Below are 19,456 nucleotides of genomic sequence, written 5' to 3' on the forward strand. Positions count from 1 at the left end.
AATTTAATATCTCCAGATAGCAACTTTCCAAAGGAAACACTTGGGATGAAATGCTAATGACAACAGTGAAAGGAATTCACTCCACATCCAGCTGTGCATAGTGATCTATGTGAGCCAAGCAACCGGCAAGGTATAATGTGGAATGGATTGTGGAATTCCCTGTGAGCCTGGGAAGTGATGTTCTTTGAACAGGGTGGGACACTCTGTTATATTGGGGAACTCACAGATAAATAAGGAATAAAAAGTTGGAAATATTAAATCTATGGCCCTTTGGGTGTTCACTCCTTTTCTTTGCTAGCCTCAGCCTTTGCAAAGCAGCAGTGATCTCCAGTCACTCTGGGCTTGTCTATACTTACAGCAGTTCAGCAGCAGCACTTTGTGAAGAAGCTATCTGTGCTGATGGGATGGGAGAGCTTCTCCTGCCAGCATAGGTACTCCATCTCCCCGAGAGGTGGTAGCTTTGTAGACAGAGACGCCCTCCCATCAACAGAGCACTGTCTACACCAGGAGTTTGGTCGGTATAACTGCATCGCTCAGGGTTGTGGATTTTCCACAGCCCTGAGCAACATAATTATATCAACATAAGTTTGTAGTGTAGACCAAGTCTAAGTCTGTACTTATTGGGCTGCAGGGAAAAGGGACAGGTACCTCTCCCTCCATCAGATAGCTCATTGTGCTCTGGACCATGGAGGCTACTGAAGGCTTTTATGCCTCACCTGTCCCCATGGAGTCTGGCCTGGCAGAATAATCTACACCCATATGGAATAACTTCTATGACCTGTTCCTATTCTAACCTGCCCTGTCCATTCCTACCTTTTCAGTTAAGAACATACGAATGGCCATATTGGGTCAGATCAAAGGTCTGTCCATCCCAGTATCCTGTCTACCAACAGTGGCCAATGCCAGGTGCCCCAGAGGGAGTGAACCTAACAGGTAACCATCAAGCGATCTCTCTCCTGCCATCCACCTCCACCCTCTGACAAACAGAGGCTAGGGACACCATTCCTTACCCATCCTGGCTAATAGCCATTAATGGACTTAACCTCCATGAATTTATCCAGTTCTGTTTTAAATCCTGTTATAGTCCTAGCCTTCACAACCTCCTCAGGCAAGGAGTTCCACAGGTTGACTGTGCGCTGTGTGAAGAACAAATTCCTTTTATTTGTTTTAAACCTGCTCCCTATTAATTTCATTTGGTGGCCCCTAGTTCTTATATTATGGGAACAAGTAAATAACTTTTTTTACCACTCATGATTTTATATACCTCTATCATATCCCCCCTTTGCCTCCTCTTTTCCAGGCTGAAAAGTCCTAGCCTCTTTAATCCAGGGGTGGGCAACCTTTCAGAAGTGGTGTGCCAAGTCTTCATTTATTCACTCTAATTTAAGGTTTCGTGTGCCAGTAATACATTTTAACGTTTTTAGAAGGTCTCTTTCTATAAGTCTATAATATATAACTAAACTATTGTTGTATGTAAAATAAATAAGGTTTTAAAAATGTTTAAGAAGCTTCATTTAAAATTAAATTAAAATGCAGAGCCCCCCAGACCAGTAGCCAGGACCCAGGCAGTGTGAGTGCCACTGAAAATCAGCTTGTGTGCCGCCTTTGGCATGCATGCCATAGGTTGCCTACCCCTGCTTTAATCTCTCCTCATATGGGACCCGTTCCAAACCCCTAATCATTTTAGTTGCCCTTTTCTGAACTTTTTCTAGTGCCAATATATCTTTTTTGAGATGAGGAGACCACATCTGTACGCAGTATTCAAGATGTGGGTGTACCAGGGATTTATATAAGGACAATAAGATATTTTCCATCTTATTCTCTATCCCCTTTTTAATGATTCCTAACATCCTGTTTGCTTTTTTGACTGCCGCTACACACTGCGTGGACGTCTTCAGAGAACTATCCACGATGACTCCAAGATCTTTTTCCTGATTAGTTGTAGCTAAATTAGTTTCATCACCAGTGATGTCATCTGAGTTCTAGTCCCAGTGTGGTAAGAAACAGGATCGTTTAGGCTGGATAGCAGGACAAACTTGCTGGCAGTGAGATCTGCTAGCTTGTGGCATCATCTCAGAGAAGAGAGGGAGGTGCCATTGCTTGGGATTTTAAAACCAGGCTGGACAAAATGTTAGGGAATGTGTTGTAGGGAACAATCCTGCATTGCCTTGGGGGAAAGACTGGTGGGGACTTAACCAGGTGTTTCCCTCTCTAATTTGTGGTGTTCTGTGCAATTCACAAAATGCCCCTGCACAAAGTGTCAATTACAACGTGCGCGCGCACACACACACATACAAACACACACACGGCAGGGTAGGAGGAAGCACCTGCTGGAGCAATAGGAGCCTCAGTTGTGAAACCTGACAACCCACATTTAATGTCCACCACTTCCCTCTGGCACTGGGCACCTCTGTTGCTGTGTACCATGCTGAGGCAGATGCTTGTGCACATCACTTGGCTTTGTGGCGCAGCTGGTGAATTATGCTTCTCTCCTAACTTCAGGCAGCCAAGATGCTCACATGCAGTCTGAAGTTCACAATGACCTGAGGTTGAGAGAGTGGCACAATTCACCCAGGAGCATCACAGAACCACGCTACATGCATAAGCAGCAGCCACGTGGCGTTATGGGATCTTCTGCTGCTCTGGCACCATAGCCAGGGAGAGAAAACCAGCCAACTAGCTAGGCCCATGAGGGGCACGGGCAGGACAGCTCCATGTTGTGTAGTTTACATTTCTCCAGCAGTGAAAAGCGGGACAGTGCCAGCTCCTCTGTCACATTCCTGAGATAAGCTACACATGCCCGGAACCTCTTCACTACTTTAAACAATGCATGAGAAGAATTCATCTTGCTTGCGTAGGGACGCTGTCAGAGTTCGGTGGGGAAACTGGGCTTGAGGTTAACAGCACTGGCAGAAACAACTCCCAAATCCAGGCATAGGGACTTTGTGTAAAAATCTCTGATTCCATGACCTGATGCAGAAATTAAATAAAATAACACAATAAAATGCTGCTATCAGTGGAGAATGAAGAGGATGATCTGAGGTTAATGAGTTACATGAGATTTTTGGAAAGATATCATAGTGCGGAAAGCTAGTCCATCCCAACAGCACAGAGATACATTTAAAAAGCATTTGCTAAAGCAACTTTTATTTAGGAAAAACCAATGGGGAAAGCAGAGGGTTCCCGATTAATAACTAATCCAAACAAAGCCTGCCCCTCGGCAAATCTGTCTCTTCCTGTCTGCACTGGGGAGAAACAACAATCTGTGGTTATGCAAGATATTTTCTCTGATAGAAACATGCCCGTCACAAAAACAGTGCGTACAAGGTTCAGATTTTGGGGGGAGACAGTGTGCTACTCAGTAGCCAGCAGAAAGAACAGAGGTAGAATAGGTTAAAATAGGAGGCCATTGCAGGATGCTTCAGTGGGCCTTGAGTCTGTAACTTGTCCATTTCTCCTCCTCTGAGCCACACCCCCAGAATGTCATCACCATTATCATAATCAGGGCAAATCCCAAAGGGACATAGCATCCTTGCAGCTCATGCACCACCCAGATCGATCTCTAGACAGGTCTTTATGATGGTCTGGCTGAATGTTCAGTCTTTGTCAGTCATTGGTGATCTTAGTGATCTCTGATGCCCCATGCGATTGCCAGACAAGCAGGGGCATTCCTTGGCAAACACAGTTTGCAATTCATCGTCTTCCATCCTACTATATCTGTACCCAGAAAGTCTTTGGATCTGAACCAGTGCTAATGGAAGCAATTTTTGGTTTCAGCTATGAATATCCTCATTGCCAGCCTCGTCCTCTCACTTAATATGGAGCCTTGGACGACAACAGCAATAATCTAAAACATCAATCTACTGCTCTACAGACTTCCTCAGCACCCACGTCTCACTGCTGTGCGGCAGGATGGTTATAACCATCATTGTAGACCCACAGCTTTGTAGCAAGCTTCATGTCACAACGTCTCTACAGAGGCTGCCAAAGTGCCTGAAAGGTAGTGTCACCTGCTGCTATATGAGTGTCTACATCTTTTTAGCCTCCTCCAGCATGGCCTATGACACTTCCCAAGTATTTGACAGTGGCCATCTGTTCAAAATCTCTCTGGACTGGTTAATACTGAGCTGGCTGTAATCTGGAGTTGGTGGCTTTTTGATGATACCCCCGGTTCACTAGGCTTTTTCATATCACTGGCTGCAGGCTTTCTCTGAGTATGGAGGTCTCTAAAAGAGAGGTTACAAGGAAGTTCTTCTTAGGAACAGACCCAGACAGCAAGTGTGAAAAATCGGGACTGGGGGAGGAGGGGGGTAATAGGAGTCTATATAAGAAAAAGACCCCAAAATTGGGACTGTCCCTATAAAATCAGGACATCTGGTAACCCTAGACAAAAGTCTCTGATCTCCCTAAAACACAGCCCCCCTCAGACACTATGGGGAAGGGCACAGAAGCATAGAGAGAGAATCTTGCTTTGGCAAGTGCTGGCAGAGTAAGTAAATTACTGCTTCCGGGACCTGTTTATTCACCCTACTTCTTCAGGAAAGGTTAATCTGTTACTGTAGCTGAATGCAGCTAGCAATGTAGAGACTAATAAATGTGAGAGCTGAGTAATAAGACAGAGGTGAGGAATGATAACTGGAGACCGGTATGAGGACAGCCCCGTTTGGCTGGCATAAACATGCTTCCTATCCCATTGCCAGTAAATTTGATCAGCTGCTGACGTCAGCCTCATTAAAGCTGCCATTCTGGGTGCTTCCGGAAGCGTTCTTTAGCAATCAGCGCTCTGTTCCTTGTAAACGCTCATAGAGTTCATGTCCAAAATGCGGGTGAATAATGATCAACTCTTGGCGAGCAAATAGTTTGGAACCGGAGAGAGCCAGTGGCCTTAAGGAAGGTGCATCCAGCGATGAACAGGTGTTGGTTGTCCTCCTTCCTTGACACAACAGCTCATTCTGTAACTTGTCTTACACCCACCGCTGTCGGGCTGGTGTCAGGAGATAAAGATTCTTTGATCTGTAGAAGTTAAAACCATGAACATTTTCCCTTTCTGCCAGAAGGAAAATGGCTCAGTTAGGAACCATTGGGTGATGGTGAAAATCCGAGTAATTCCTCTGTATTTCCTGAAGGTTTCCTGTTGTTCTTGCATACAGTAAATACAGAATATATTTAGAAGCAGAGCCCCGCATGAGACACTCTTTGAGTGCAGATGATAGCTGAGTGGCTCTCTTTTTAAGTAATCACTCTGACATCCGTACTCTTGGGAACCCTGGTATGAATTACCTCATAGAATCTACATGGCTGCCTGAAATAGCCTTAGATTGCTTGTTGGCCCTTATCTAGTGACTATTAGCTTTGAGTGACTAACTCTACAAACAGGTGTTAAAGCTGCTGCATATCTGGAGCTTTCTCCAAATGGCAGAATTAAAATGCTTGTAGTCCAGATGATGATTAAAACTCCAGCTCATGACAGAAAAGGGCATTCCAAATGTTCAGATAAATAATTTCTAGTCATCTACCCACTCTCCCTTCATTAACTTTAATGTATGTACCACAGATTTCATGTAGTTAAAGTTCCCAAACAATTGCTGATTGTTGTGAGATGCCCACACACTTGGGGTGGGGAGGGGGTGATGGTGCCAGAGAAGGACTTGTTTCATATGGGAGCAATCAGAGAAATAATACAGAGTCTATGGAGCTGGCACCCCTTATGTAATCACGCCAGAGATGTTGAACTGCAAATGCAGAGCAATGATGTGTAAAGAAAGCCGGGCCACATCAGGGAGTGTCTGCAGACAGGCAGAGTCAGGCCCTGGCTGCGAACCTAAAACAGGAAAGAACTGGAGTGACATCTGCTTGGGTGTCATAAGAATGGGGCATGTTAATGGATTTAATTTAAATCCTGGTATCAGTTGCAAACTATGAGTAAAGCTTAGAAGGTTCTAAAAGCATTACCAGAGTATTACGCATGCAAACTAAGAATTTATTTACTGAAAATCTGTCTTTCGTATCAATGTCCTCTCTGATTGATATTTGTTGTTATTTGTATTACCATAGCCCATGGACCAGGCCCCCATTGTGCCAGGTACTGTACAAACCGAACAAAAAGACAGTCCCTGCTCCAAATTGATTACGAACTAAATGAAGGTATTTCTTCACTTCCTGTCTAGGAATATATCTACACTGCAATACATATAGGCATACTTGGAAATTGCCATGCATATTGTGGCAAACTATTAAAGGCTGCTGTGTTCTGCTGCAGAGGTGGTTGCGTGTTTGTGATGGGAGAAGTGCTTCCTGTGAGTGTGTTTATACCCGTGGTCCCCAAACTTTTTAGCTTGCACCTCTCCCCCTTACCTCTGTCTGCACCATCCCTATGGAGCCAGGAGTGGGGCCACGGCTCCGGGAAGGGGGGGACACAGACAGGGGTGGGAGTGGACCCTTGGCCAGGGCCGAGGCCTGCAGCTGGGTGTGGGGTGGGGTGGGCAGCTGGGCCAGGAGTGGGGTGGGTGCAGGGCAGGCAGCCCGGATCCCTGGGCACGGGGCCGGCAGCCAGGACCTTGGGCACAGGGCAGGTGGCCGGAGCCAGGAGCAGAGCTGGGTGGCGCTCGCTCCCCACCCCCTGTGGGAGCTGGTCTGGGCCCCAGCCATGCCCCCCCCAAATGTTACTCCCTGGGGGACTTGCCCCATAGATTGCAGGCCTCTGGTTTATACTCCTGCACATGTGCACACAGAATGTGAAGTGTGTCTAGATGACAAAGTGTGTCGTCGTCGTGATAGTCTTGCAGAACTGCACAAGCAGCCTCACTGAATGATGTAGGATATTTTGCTGTTGATCCTGGGGGTTGGACTTAGATGATATTCTATCTTCCTTCCATTGGGTTATGCATTTTCCAGCAATGAAATTGCAAACACAATCCTATTTCCTGTTATGCACTAAATCATCTCTGCACATGCGGGAAAGCAAGTCCTGCTGTGCCCCAGAATCCTGTAAAACATTAACTGCCAGCAGAATGTCTGGTCACTGCCAACTAAGTCATTCACGTTGTTAGCTGGAGGCTTAGTGCAGGGCATTGGGAAATGCAGGTTTCAAAGATACCAAGCAACTTATATCACCTTAGGAGGGTAATTGGCTGCACTTGCTAAAAGGAGAACAGACCTTCACTAAGACATGCTGATTTCTAGCTCCTGTTGTTTTTCCAAATCACATTTTTTCCCTGCATGGAATAATTTTTTTTCTAAACCCCCACGAAATTTCAGTCGGTAGTTCCCTTCTTTGTCCAACAGCTTTAACAGTGACATATCAGCCACAATGTATTGTTTGACATTTTTTCACATCAGGGATTTCACTGACTGCAATATAGCCCATGTCCAAAGATCCTTCTGGGTAGTGCTTTCCATCTGATAAATCACCTTTAAACCGGTGCAGTTGTTCCCAGTACAGACCATACACAAGAGGTAGAACTACACAGAATGTTTTTTCGGCACAGGCCAGCCTCTCATTCTAACTTCCCAGCCTTTCAAAATATAAAATGCGAAGAGAATCCATCTAGTAAGATTATTACTGTGCTCACTCGCCTAGAGCAGCCTGAGTGCTGCACGTCTGCCTGTCGCTCTACCGCGCTATTACTGCATCTTTAGACGTTGCATAAACACGCCAAAAGACACTGAACAGAGCAGATATTTCTTCCCACTAGGAGTCAATAAAGCAAAACAGACGGGACACCATAGAGTGACTAGTGCAAACTGCACACAAAGCAAGGGTTCTATGTAACTGGGAACTTATAGTGTCTCAGACCTCAGTCATTAAAGGGTAGAGTAAGGAGGTATTTCCCCCATTTTACAGATGGGGAAATAAGACCCAAGGTAGATTAAGTGATTGACCCAAGGTCACAGAGGGAATCTGTGCCTGCACTAGGAACTGAAACCGGGTCTCAGTCCAGTGCCCTGTCCACTAAACCGTCCTACCTAGTCCTCAGCACAGGGATCTGGCAGGATGCTGAAGAACCCCTGATGGGCAAGTTCCCAGGGACCCTTCCAGCTGGGAGACGATACAACAATGGGGAATTTAACATTAAGCGGGACTTGTAACATTACAAAACAACAAAATGGTGGTGAAACCCTCTGCTGTATTTGGCCATAATGGAACTCAGCCACTGTGTGAGGGGCTTGCCTACCCTCTGCACTCTGAGGGTGCTGACGGGGTTGAGCATCCCAGTGATGGAGTAGTTTTGATCCTTTAATCTAGCAGGAATGAGCGTGTCCGACTCTTTCCCCTCCTTTCCATTGCACTGATTATTCAGCATATGAATCCATGTTCCTTGCAGTCTTCTCATGATGCTCAGGAAGGAGCAACAATGCCCATTGCTGTACAGCATGTGCCTCTGACCCCACTTATAAGTGCAGAGAACAAGAACAGACTGACTGAAGAGAACAAATCCTCTCGGCCAGCTGCAATGGCAGTTCTGGTGCTGTGCAATCTACCTCCTGCCTGGAATGGCCATTCCCTTCACAGCAAGGCAGCTGGAAGCTACTCTTTGTGATGCTGCTCTCTCCAAAGCTACATCACCCCTGCAGAGCTGAAGGAACAGAACAAAAGCGACAGCTGCCTTTCTGCTACTGCATCAGGAACCTCTACATCTGAGGAGTCACTGGCCATGTTAATTGCTGAGAAATCTTTATACTAATTGTATGTGCAGAGTCAGCTCTTCAGTCGGTTTTTTTCTTCCGCTTCCACTTTAGGCATTTAGTCATTTTTGCTTTCCTCCATCACTGCTCCCATGCTGTAATTAACACTTTTTGGCCTGACCATGTCCTTTAATTAAAAACATAAGAATGGCCCTATTGGGTCAGTCCAAAGGTCCATCTAGCCCAGTATCCTGTCTTCCAACAGTGGCCAATGCCAGGTGCCCCAGAGGGAATGAACAGAACAGGGAATAATCAAGTGATCCATCCCCTGTCGCTCATTCCCAGATTCTGGCAAACAGAGGCTAGGGACATCATCCCTGCCCATCCTGGCTAATAGCCATTGATGGACTGATCCTCCATGAATTTATCTTGTTCTTTTTTGAACACTATTATGGTCTTGGCCTTCACAATATCCTCTGGCAAGAAGTTCCACAGGTTGACTGTGTATTGTGTGAAGAAATACTTCCTTTTATTTGTTTTAAACCTGCTGCCTATTAATTTCATTTGGTAATCCCTAGTTCTTGTGTTATGAGAAGTAGTAAACAACACTTCCTTATCTACTTTCTCTATACCAGTTATGATTTTATAGACCTCAGTCATATCTCCCCTTAGCTGTCTTTTTTCCAAGCTGAAAAGTCCCAGTCTAATTAATCTCTCCTCCTATGGAAGCCGTTCCATACCCCTAATCATTTTTGTTGCCCTTTCCTGAACCTTTTCCAATTCCAATATATCTTTTTTTGGATGGGGCAACCACATCTACACACAGTATTCAAGATGTGGGCATACCATGGATTTATATAGAGGCAACATGATATTTTCTGTCCTATTATCTATCCCTTTCTTAATTATTCCCAGCATTCTGTTCACTTTTTTGACTGCCGCTGCACATAGAATCATAGAAGTGTAGGACTGGAAGGGACCTTGAGAGGTCATCTAGCCCCGTCCCCTCACTCATGGCAGGACTAAGTATTATCTAGACCACCCTTTCCAGGTGTTTGTCTAACCTGTTCTTAAAATCCTCCAATGATGGAGCTTCCACAGGCTCCCTAGGCAATTTATTCCAGTGCTTAACCACCCTGTCAGGAAGTTTTTCCTAATGTTCAATCTAAACCACCCTTGCTGCAATTTAAGCCCATTGCTTCTTGTCCTATCCTCAGAGGTTAAGGAGAACAAATGTTCACCCTCCTCCTTGTAACAATCTTTTATGTACTTAAAGACTTACCATGTTCCCTCTCCATTTTCTCTTCTCTAGACTAAATCTTTCCTCATTTTCCCTTATGTTTTCTAGACTTTTAATTGTTTTTGTTGCTCTTCTCTGGACTTTCTCCAATTTGTCCACATCTTTCATGAAATGCGGTCTCCAGAACTGGACACAATACTCCAGCTGAGGCCTCAACAGTGTGGAGTAAAGTGGAAGCAAGACACTTCTTGTGTCTTACTTACTACACTCCTGATGATACATCCCAGAAGGATGAATGGATTTGGAATGGATTACTGGTTCCCAGTGAGGCCAGTTATTCAGATATGGAAGGTAAAGGCCTCTACATTTCTGAGAGTCACGCATGGGCCAAACGAGGCCCTTGCATTTTTCAAGAGCTGAAATAGAGCTTGGGGAACGCCTTATGGGCTGTGTCAGTCAGAGCACACTGGTGGGTTCTGTTCCCTGCTCTGCCACTGACCTGCTGCATAACCTTGGGCAAGTCACCTTCCCTCCTTGTGCCTCTGTTTTCCCCTCTGTAAAATGGGGATGATAATACTGACCTACCTCACAGGGACGTTGTGAGTCTAATTCGTTTTCATTAGTTAAGTGTTTTGAGGACCTGTGATGGGAGATGCTAGAGATGGGAAAGCCACAACAGTTTAAGAGTGGGAGATGTAATGCATTGCAGTTTTGTCATAATGATGCATCCTGCAATAAATCTCCATTTGCTGGGGTTTAGGGAAAGTTGAGAGGGGAAGGAGATGGAATTATAGCTACATGGCTCCAGCCCCCAGTGCTGCCACCGTCTGCTGTCCCAGCTACATATTTTAAGAAATGTCCCCATCTCCCTCAAACAAACAAACAATCCCCCCAGCTCCAAGCCCCTCTGCAAACTGAGCACTAGTATGTTATCTCATTTTGCAGGTGACTAGCTCCCCAGGCCCACTTATTGCAAAGGAGAAGCAAATAAATAATACACAAATAAAGGTCAGCTGAGTAGAATCCAAAAGGAGGGAATGACCTGCACTGTTTGTGATGTAGCCCAGATCAATGGAGGGAAGAGAGTAAGAAATGAGCCAGTTATGGGCTTTCAGAGATCCTGAATCAGAGGGGCTTGCTGGTGGTCTCTGGGCCATTTCAGACTCAGCAGTGAAGGGGAAGAGTTGACCATCTGTCTCTCTGAGTTACTGAATGCATCTCCTGCAGGGGCCCCCAGAACTGTCACGGGCACGTCAGAGCACAGCTAGCGAGGAGCAAGCCTGGGCAAAAAGAGGGATGGAGGAAGTCACAGACTCTGACAGACTTCTGGTAAGTGGGCAATTTCAGGACAGAATGAGTGAAGAGATTGTGCGGCAGGTTAGAATCCAGAATAAGTGTAACCAGACACCTGACGCCTCTTGGCATTTCTGTAAGAAGGATCAAACTAACAGGACAAGGCACCAGGGCCGCCCAGAGGATTCCGGGGCCCCGGGGTCTTCGGCGGCGGGGGGCCCTTCCGTTCCTGGACCCGCCGCCGAAGTGCCCCGAAGACCCGCGGCGGGGGCCCCCCCGCTGCCGAATTACCGCCGAAGCGGGACCCGCCACCGAAGCGCAGCCTGGTCTTCGGCGGTAATTCGGCGGAGGGGGGCCCCGCCGCGGGTCTTCGGGGCACTTTGGCGGCGGGTCCCGGAATGGAAGGGCCCCCCCGCCGCCGAAGACCGGGCTGAACTTCGGCGGCGGGTCCTGCTCCGTCTTCGGCGGTAATTCGTCAGCAGGGGGTCCTTCCGCCCCGGAGCGGAAGGACCCCCCCGCTGGCAAAGACCGGGAGCGGCAGAAGCTCCTGCGCCTGGCCCCGCAAGAGTTTGCCGGGCACCCCAGAGCGAGTGAAGGACCCGCTCCAGGGGCCCCGAAAAACTCTGGTGGGGGCCCCCGTGGGGCTCGGGGCCTGGGGCAAATTGCCCCTCTTGTCCCCCCTCCCCCCCCCCCGGGCGGCCCTGCAAGGCACTACCCTCCTGGTTTAGAAGTTAAGCAGAGCACCGAGAGGCTTTTTTTAAAATGAGCTTGCCAGATAAAAGAGAGAAATCAGGGCAAAAGGTGATGATGTGGGATGAGAATATGCAGAGGGGAACGACACACATGTTTTGGCCTGGGCACAGGTTGGTTTTAAGGACACTAAAAGTAGTCAATGGATTCTTGAGTGTTGCTACAACCCCTGTGGGCAGTTGAGGAACGTTGATCAGGAGATGTTTTTATGGCTATGAGAAGTTTGTAAGGCAGCCAGGGCCTGGATAATGGGGGATTTTAATTACACTGATACTGACGGACATCATAACTGTGCAGAAAACCTCAAAAGGAACCCTGTTTCTGGAGGGGAGCGCGAGTTTGATCCAGACACAATGTGTTAACTAACCTCAGTAGTTTGAAGGCTGGTCTGGCCCCAGTGCCAGGAAATGAGCCGAGTATGATAAATACAGTTGGGAGGCATCTTGAATCCAAATGTTTACAACATTGTTCAATTTCAAATATTCATGAGAATAAAAGCACTAATGGAGGCAACAGCAAAGCTTCTGGTTTTACAAGGGCTGCCTGTGAGGAACTGTGAGGTGCCCTCAGGAACTGAGGCTGGGAGTCCACCATTATGAGGAAAGGCTGCAAATGGTGGGAAATATTTCAGGGACTGTTGTAGAGATTTGTAGAAAATCTATGACGCATCAGGGAGCTGAACGCAGCTCTCCAGTTACAGCCCCAACCGCTGCACCAGCCTGCCTTTTTTGTGAGGAGGTGACTGCCACAGGCTCTGTTTGTTCTCAAGGCTGCTGGTGGCTCAGGGCTCATCCCTCTGAGTATCTGAGGACAGAAGGCGTGTTGGGGAAAAACTTCAGTCCATCTACGGCCAGGCCCTGGAAACAGCAAGCTGCTGCTGGTGGATTTGCCTGCATTCCTCAGCCCAAAGCAGCAGGAAGCTCTGTGTAATTTAGTGCCCCTCATTAAGCTCCTGTGAATTTTCTTCTGTTTTATTTGCAAGGAAAAATACTAGAAACAATTGGGGGCCTAGGGGAGCTTAGTCGGGGGGAGGGGGTAAATTACACAGGGCCCAGTAAAATAATAGTATCCAGTGAGTTGCCCCCCAGGGGCCGTTTGCCAGAGCGTGGCTTTAGTGAGGCTGTTTACACACACACCTATTGCCAGCGGCTGTCTGCCATAAAGTCACAGGCCCATGTGTCAGTGCTGCACAAAACCCCCGCTGGCTACGTGTGAGCAGGACTGTGCTTGGTGAAGGATGAAGCTAGCGCTGACACACGCTTGATTTGCTCCCAGTGTAACCTGTCCCGCTCTGGGCCCAACCCACAGAGTATATGCTCTTAGTTTGAGTGTCTGGGTTTAAGTTATAGAGATCCCTGCATCCAGTTGAAGAGTCCCCAGTTCAATCCCCTTGGCCTAGTGTGGGCCAAAATGGCACCCACCCATATAGGGTGGCTCATCTGGGATTCAAACTGTTGTGGGCCACACATGGGTTGAGCGTCCCCCGCCCGGAGAAAGCAGGTAACCCAGCAGGCAGCGTGCACTAGAGATCCCCAGCCCACAGAAGCTATGGGTGTGTTCCAGCTCTTAGCTCAGGCTGTGACAACTTGTGCTTTTAGTTCTGGAGGTCACCAGTAGCTGTCCCCCAACTTCCTTTCCCTCAAGCTCCGTAATGAGCACATTGCAGGATTGGGGCCTCAGGTTGTGGCAAGCCCTGTGTCCTGGGAGCGCTTGAGGTGAGGGTGCAGAAAACCTACTAATTTGTTTAACAAAACTCCTCCTCTCAAACTCAATAGGGAGGCAAACTATACTGGGGCACTCCAGTGTGAATGCTAGTACTGTACTCTATTCCTGGGGAATATGCTGTATGCATGAAGAGCCAAGCAGAGTGTTTGGCTGGTGTCATTTTGTCTGAAGGCCTTTTAGAGCAGCTAAAGGGTATCCACTGCTAGGATTGTTCTTTCTTTCTTTCTGTACCTTACATCTGGTGCATCCCAAAAGCAAACAAATTGATCCTTACATGCATTGTGCTTCTGGGATAACATCTCTGGGGGGAAAGGTTTAGCATTGCCCAGAGGAGGGTGAGCTCTGTGAGAAGGAGGGAAAACTGCTCCGCTGTTTGGTGACAGAATTTTACCAAGCAGCTATGGGGATCCTCTGTCCAGCCCCTCACTGCTAATAGCACTGAACTGCCTCCACCTGTGCTAGTGCCACAGCTGCTCACATTAGCTGATATGGGTTGCCAGCAGGCTCTGGGAGCAAAGCAGCCAGGAGAGGAGGCTTGGGTGAAATTACAGGATTTGTGGTTATTTACTTGTGGGATTGGTCTCCTGGGAGAGGTGAATACAACTTCATTGTTTTGGGTATTCAGCAGAGATAGACGGGGCTGGGATTGCTCTCAGCTGGAGGAAGAGCACTTTCTCACTGGGGCTCATTGGCATGACACCGCTATCCTTTCCTCTTCAGGGGTTACCTACTGGATCCCCCGGTTGTCTGTTGTCTGGAGGGAGCAAAGGATTCTCTAGGGACTCTGACCTCATGGGAACAAGTGACTGGTAGGAACTGTTTTCTTATATGACTATCTGTGGTTTTACTGTCTCTGTAGATTGATTGTCCTGCTGCTGTGGGACAGAGACAGTGCCTTCTCCACTGAGAAATGTTTCTTACCCAGGGTTAATCAGCTGAGCCCTGCCCTTGCAATGAGCTCTGTGTGCGCAGTCTGCTGAGCCTGCCCGGACCCCTATTGAAGTCAATGTGGAATCGTATGGGACTGGGGGAGTCTATCTGTGTGGAGCTTGTTGCAGAGTTGGCCCTAGGTTTGTTCTTAGGTGTGTGCTTGTGTTATGTTCCTTGTCTAAAACACACAGGCTGGTCAGGCTTCAGAGAGCCTCTCTCCCAGGTAAAGGGGCTGAACTGCGCTGCAAAATAAATGACTGAGTTATTCTAGCCTTGGTCTGAGGGATCCTCTCCAGTAGTTCTAAGCTCGTTCTAGACATAAAACACACATGGATCTGAAGGACAAAAGTTCTCCATAGAAAGACATGCTCATCCAAAACAGCAAATCAGTGCCGCACCAGAATCAGTGCTGGGGCTGCTGTGTTGATGTGATGTGGCTCTGATCCTGCAGATTTGCAACCGGAAGTCAAGGGGAGGATGTGTGTAAATCTTTGCAGGATCAGGCCCTGTGTTTGTATCAGTGCTGGACAATATGGTGGGACCTAGGGAGGATGGGGAGTGGTGCTGTGTGGGGTTTGTTGTTAATGTAATGTTGCTTCTGGTTGTGATTGCCAGCTAAGGACACTCCTTCGCTTTCGGTAACTTTCAGACAAAGCTACTCCTCTGCTGTTTGCCCTCTGCTGAGTCAAACTTACTTTAATATGGATGTGTTGTATATTATTGGAGTGTTGCGCACATGGATTTTAAAGCAGAAGTACTTGCCTCCTATCCCAATGCCAGGAAGGGATGTTCCAGGGCAACTTGGGGTAAATTTAAGTCTCCAAATGGCCAAAGCCATGGTGCTTCGGTTCCTGGGCAGCATGACATGCATCTGGTGAAGTGGGCTGTAGCCCACAAAAGCTTATGCTCAAATAAATTTGTTAGTCTCTAAGGTGCCACAAGTTCTCCTGTTCTTTATGCTTTGGAGCATGGCTCATTGGTGCAGCGCAGCTGCGGAATATTTCCTTTTCTTTATTCTCTGAACCGCCGCCGATTATGTAAAGGCAGGGCCATTCTGTGAAGAATGGTGCAAATGCTACTAGGAAGGTTAGAGTCTCAAATGATGCTCTGAAGACTATAGGAGCAAAGGGCTGTAGTGAATGTGGCCATTCTATGCTGCCGCGTGTGATTCTTCTCGGGGGACAGGCAATTGGTGGGAATGACATCAGTTTCCAAGCCAGTGTTTTACTAGCTGGTAAAAGGTGCTTTTGTACAACTCCCCCTACCTCCTTCCTGGTATTTCTGGTGTTCTCTGTTTTGGATCAAGTGGTTCCCCCACTTTATTGAAGGGGTGTGACCTGAGCATCACTCATACTATAATGTATTCAATGAAATTTGGGCCATTACAAAGAGACACATGGGCATCAGCCCTTTTAATTATCCTAATCTCTTGACAGAGCTGGGTGTCTAACTTCCCCTGGCTGTTGAGTACATGACAGGTCTAGGCAGGCACTGCTACCTTCCCATCTGCGCTGCATTGGAACGTAAACTGGGAGATGCTGTGGCGAATGGCTTTACTGCATCCAGTGCAGTGTAGCCCAACTGGGGAAAGGCTCTGAACAGCGCCCAGGGTTTGATTGGGACCCTCAGTACAGCCCCCTAAAAGTTGAACAGAATGTGGTATATTGCACGGAGGGGCTTTTCAGGCTGGAAAGGCTCGAACTTGGTGACTGTATGAAAAAGGGATTTTAACTGACTCCACTGCCGTTCATTTTTCACCAGCCTCTCAGCAAAGTTGTCTCCCAAGCCCCTTTGTGACTGCTGCTGGAAATGTGATGCTAATCATGCTGCTGGCCTGAGACTCACAAAGAGGCTTGTTTCAAACTGAAATCACCTCTCTGCTTTATGTAGCAAGGAGTTAATGTTCTAGTCCGCTGTCCACTCTGTTGTCGTTGTCATCTTCTACCAGGGATGACACAGAGATGGCTGTTAGTCTTTGACCCCAGGCAGGAATCCCAGCCCATCTTAATTAAAGAGACAAAATGCTACCCAGTGTAACAGTCACAGTGCTGCGGCTGCTCTTGGCCACTATGCTCTGTGGCACTGGGCACTAGACGAGCTGGTCTGGTGCCATGACTGCTTTAAAATTGAAGTGTGCCACATTCTCTTGTTGCTCATTTGCTTCACGGTTGAAATTCTGCTCGACTTCAGCCTCCAGTTGGTAGGGAGAATGAGGGCGGGCTGTTGCTTGCTGAGTTTCCTAGCCCTATACTAGGCAGAGTAAGGTAGAAAAGAAGTGAAGGGATTGTGAGGTACTGGCTGGCATAGCAAGTACAGAAATGATTCTGGCTGACTAATCCCAATATATGTCAGAAGCACCGTTGGGGAGTGGTTATGTGATACCTACCCATGCACCTGCTTGTCCAGGTGGAATGCCACAAAGAAGAGGGTAATTCCTCTATCCAGTCACACCTACACAATGCCTTGCTCTCTGGTTAGTGCAAGATTTAAAAACTGAATACATGCTACGTGTGGGAGGGGACTGCTTGGCCCAGAGTCCTTCATGTGAAGTATTGGTCCTTTGTGACAATACGCAACATTAAAAATGCCCCATGCATCAAGTGTGGTTGAGACGTGTGTGTGAGATCATTTACAGTTAACCTAAATGAAAATTTTATATGGTAGTTTGCGAAATGGCTAATGCACCATAGACAAAGCATAGTGTCTTGTTGTTTTAAAATACTTTGTTTCGTGGTATTTTTAGGCATGGGCCCCCTAAATAATTTACCACTGAGGCCTTATGATGTCTGGATCTTGTGATCAATGAGAGAGATCAGTGGTTTGAATACAAGATAAAAATGAATCAAAGCTCTAGTGAAGTGGCTGTCCCAAAATGTCATGAAAGAAAGCCAGGTGAGGTCTGTGCAAATCTTTCTTGTTTGAGGATGTTATCAAAATCTCAGCAGCTGGTGAGTCTCTTTTGGAGGAACTGAATCTGATGTTTAAATTGTCTGTGTGTAGTTGAATAAATCTCTCTTCTATGTACTGGATAAACAAGGGCCACATTAACCCCTCTGCTTGGCTTGTGTACACAGCAAAGATACATGTCGTTAGGGGGCGGGGGGATTTTAGCCATTCTCCCCACTAAAATAACACGTTACAAGGCAAACACTGCATGCTCAGCTTAGCTCAGAAGCCGTAATTGCAACGAGCATTTTTTTTTTAAATAGAGTTGTGAAACTGATTGGCAAAATCTAACCAGCTGTTTTGGGTTTGGATCAGATTAATTTTTTTTTCTTAAAGCAAAACAAAACACAAACTTCAGGCCCTTTTGAATAAATGGCTTTAGTTTTCTCCCATCTTTTCAAGTTTCTCTAGCTGCCTTCTTCTCTCTTGCAGGCTCCAGAGACACATTCCCAATACACCCACCTCCCTTTCTTAACTGGAAAAATACTTTCTGAAATACTCTTGAAACTTTCTGTACTGCTCTTTTGGGAGGGCTTTTGTTCCCTTCCCTGGATGCTGTAAGCACAGAGCTGTCTGCCTTGCTGTCTGAGAGGGCACTTTGAGTTACAGCTGCTGGCAGCATTGCTTGAATTCAAAGGCTCCTGAGGCAGAAGGAGGCCTTTACAAAGAGTTAGTGCGGATGTAGTCCAGTTTGCTTCCTTACTGGAGACAGGCAGCTGGTGGAGAAATGCCTGGTGCTTTTGAGGGGCAGGGGGAATGGGTATCCTCATCTCGGGATGTGTCTGAACTTTCCTAGTCTACAAAGGAATGATTATCAAGTGGTTACAGTGTCAAACCTGTCTCCCAAGCCCCAGACTTATTCCGTGTGACCCTGGGCAAGCCACGTAGCCTCTCTGTGCCTCAGTTCCCCGTCTGTACAATGGGGATATTAGCATTGCCTTACCTCACAGGGGCGGGGGGAGGATGAATACATTAAAGACCGTGGGGCACTTTGGAGCTGTAGTGAATGCATTCAACACCACCAAAATGCTCTCTCCTATTCCAGTCTAGGGATTCTTTCCTGACCCTGTGATTGCTGTTAATCAGCTGTTTGTTCCAATATTTTTGCAGTACATGTGGATGAGGCTGACAGCCCCATGCATCTTGCTTGCAGTGCCAATCTGCATGAGCGCCCTTAGAATACTTATGATCTGTTTTCATTTAGCTGGAGTGACTTTTTTGCTCTAGTTCATGCTGTTTTCCCGAAAGGGGCTGAAATCTAATAGAGCAAGACAATCATCAGTATGAAATATTTCCTATATAAAACATGCAGCGGCTAGGCTCAGCCTGAGATCTAGCTGAATGAGGTTTGGCTGACACAGACTGAAAGGAGTTGACCCATCTCTACAGGCTGTTTACTGACGACATCTTTTCCGAAGCCACAGTTCTAAGGCAAGAAAGGGCACAAAATGAAACTTACCGAGGAGCTTCAATAATTCAAGCTGCCTTGTGCTGAGCTTTTGGTTGCTCTTATGGGAATAAAGCCTCAATTTCAGAGGACCTCAACTCTCTACTTCCATGGCAGGAAAGGTGGCTCTGCCAAAGCTGTTGTGACATGGAGAAGTTGGCTGGGGCTGAAGCATGTCTTGGGTGGCAATGCCAGCAAATGCTGGGCAAATAAAACAAGGGACACTGATGGCTGGATTTTTTTCTAAAGGTGCGGATCATCTGCAGTACCCATTCAATCCAGCGAGAGATGTAGGGCGCTCAGCGGCTCTGCAAATCGAGCTGTTAGCATCTGGCACACTAAAGAAACTCAGGCAGAAATTCTTTAAGAACAACATAGGAACAGCCATACTGGGTCAGACTCAAGGTCCCTCTAGCCCAGTATCCTGTCTTCTGACAGTGGCCAGTGCCAGGTGCCCCAGAGGGAGTGAACAGAACAGGGAATCATCCAGTGATCCATCC

The 19,456-nt window shown here is 47.1% G+C and overlaps 1 protein-coding gene across 9 annotated transcripts in view; it reads left to right on the forward strand.

The window, feature by feature from the left end:
* Positions 1 to 19,456, forward strand: part of ZMAT4 (zinc finger matrin-type 4) — a 480,660-nt gene that overhangs the window by 366,495 nt on the left and 94,709 nt on the right. Inside the window, exon 9 of one of the 9 annotated variants that reach the window (XM_045005489.1) lies at positions 14,354 to 14,442. The exons of the other annotated variants lie outside the window; for them this stretch is intronic. The gene's annotated coding sequence lies outside the window, so the exon portion shown is untranslated. The remainder of the gene's footprint in view (positions 1 to 14,353; positions 14,443 to 19,456) is intronic. 9 annotated transcript variants of the gene reach the window in all.

The sequence above is a fragment of the Mauremys mutica genome, chromosome 2 (assembly GCF_020497125.1).
Source record: "Mauremys mutica isolate MM-2020 ecotype Southern chromosome 2, ASM2049712v1, whole genome shotgun sequence".
Lineage (NCBI taxonomy): Eukaryota > Metazoa > Chordata > Testudines > Geoemydidae > Mauremys > Mauremys mutica.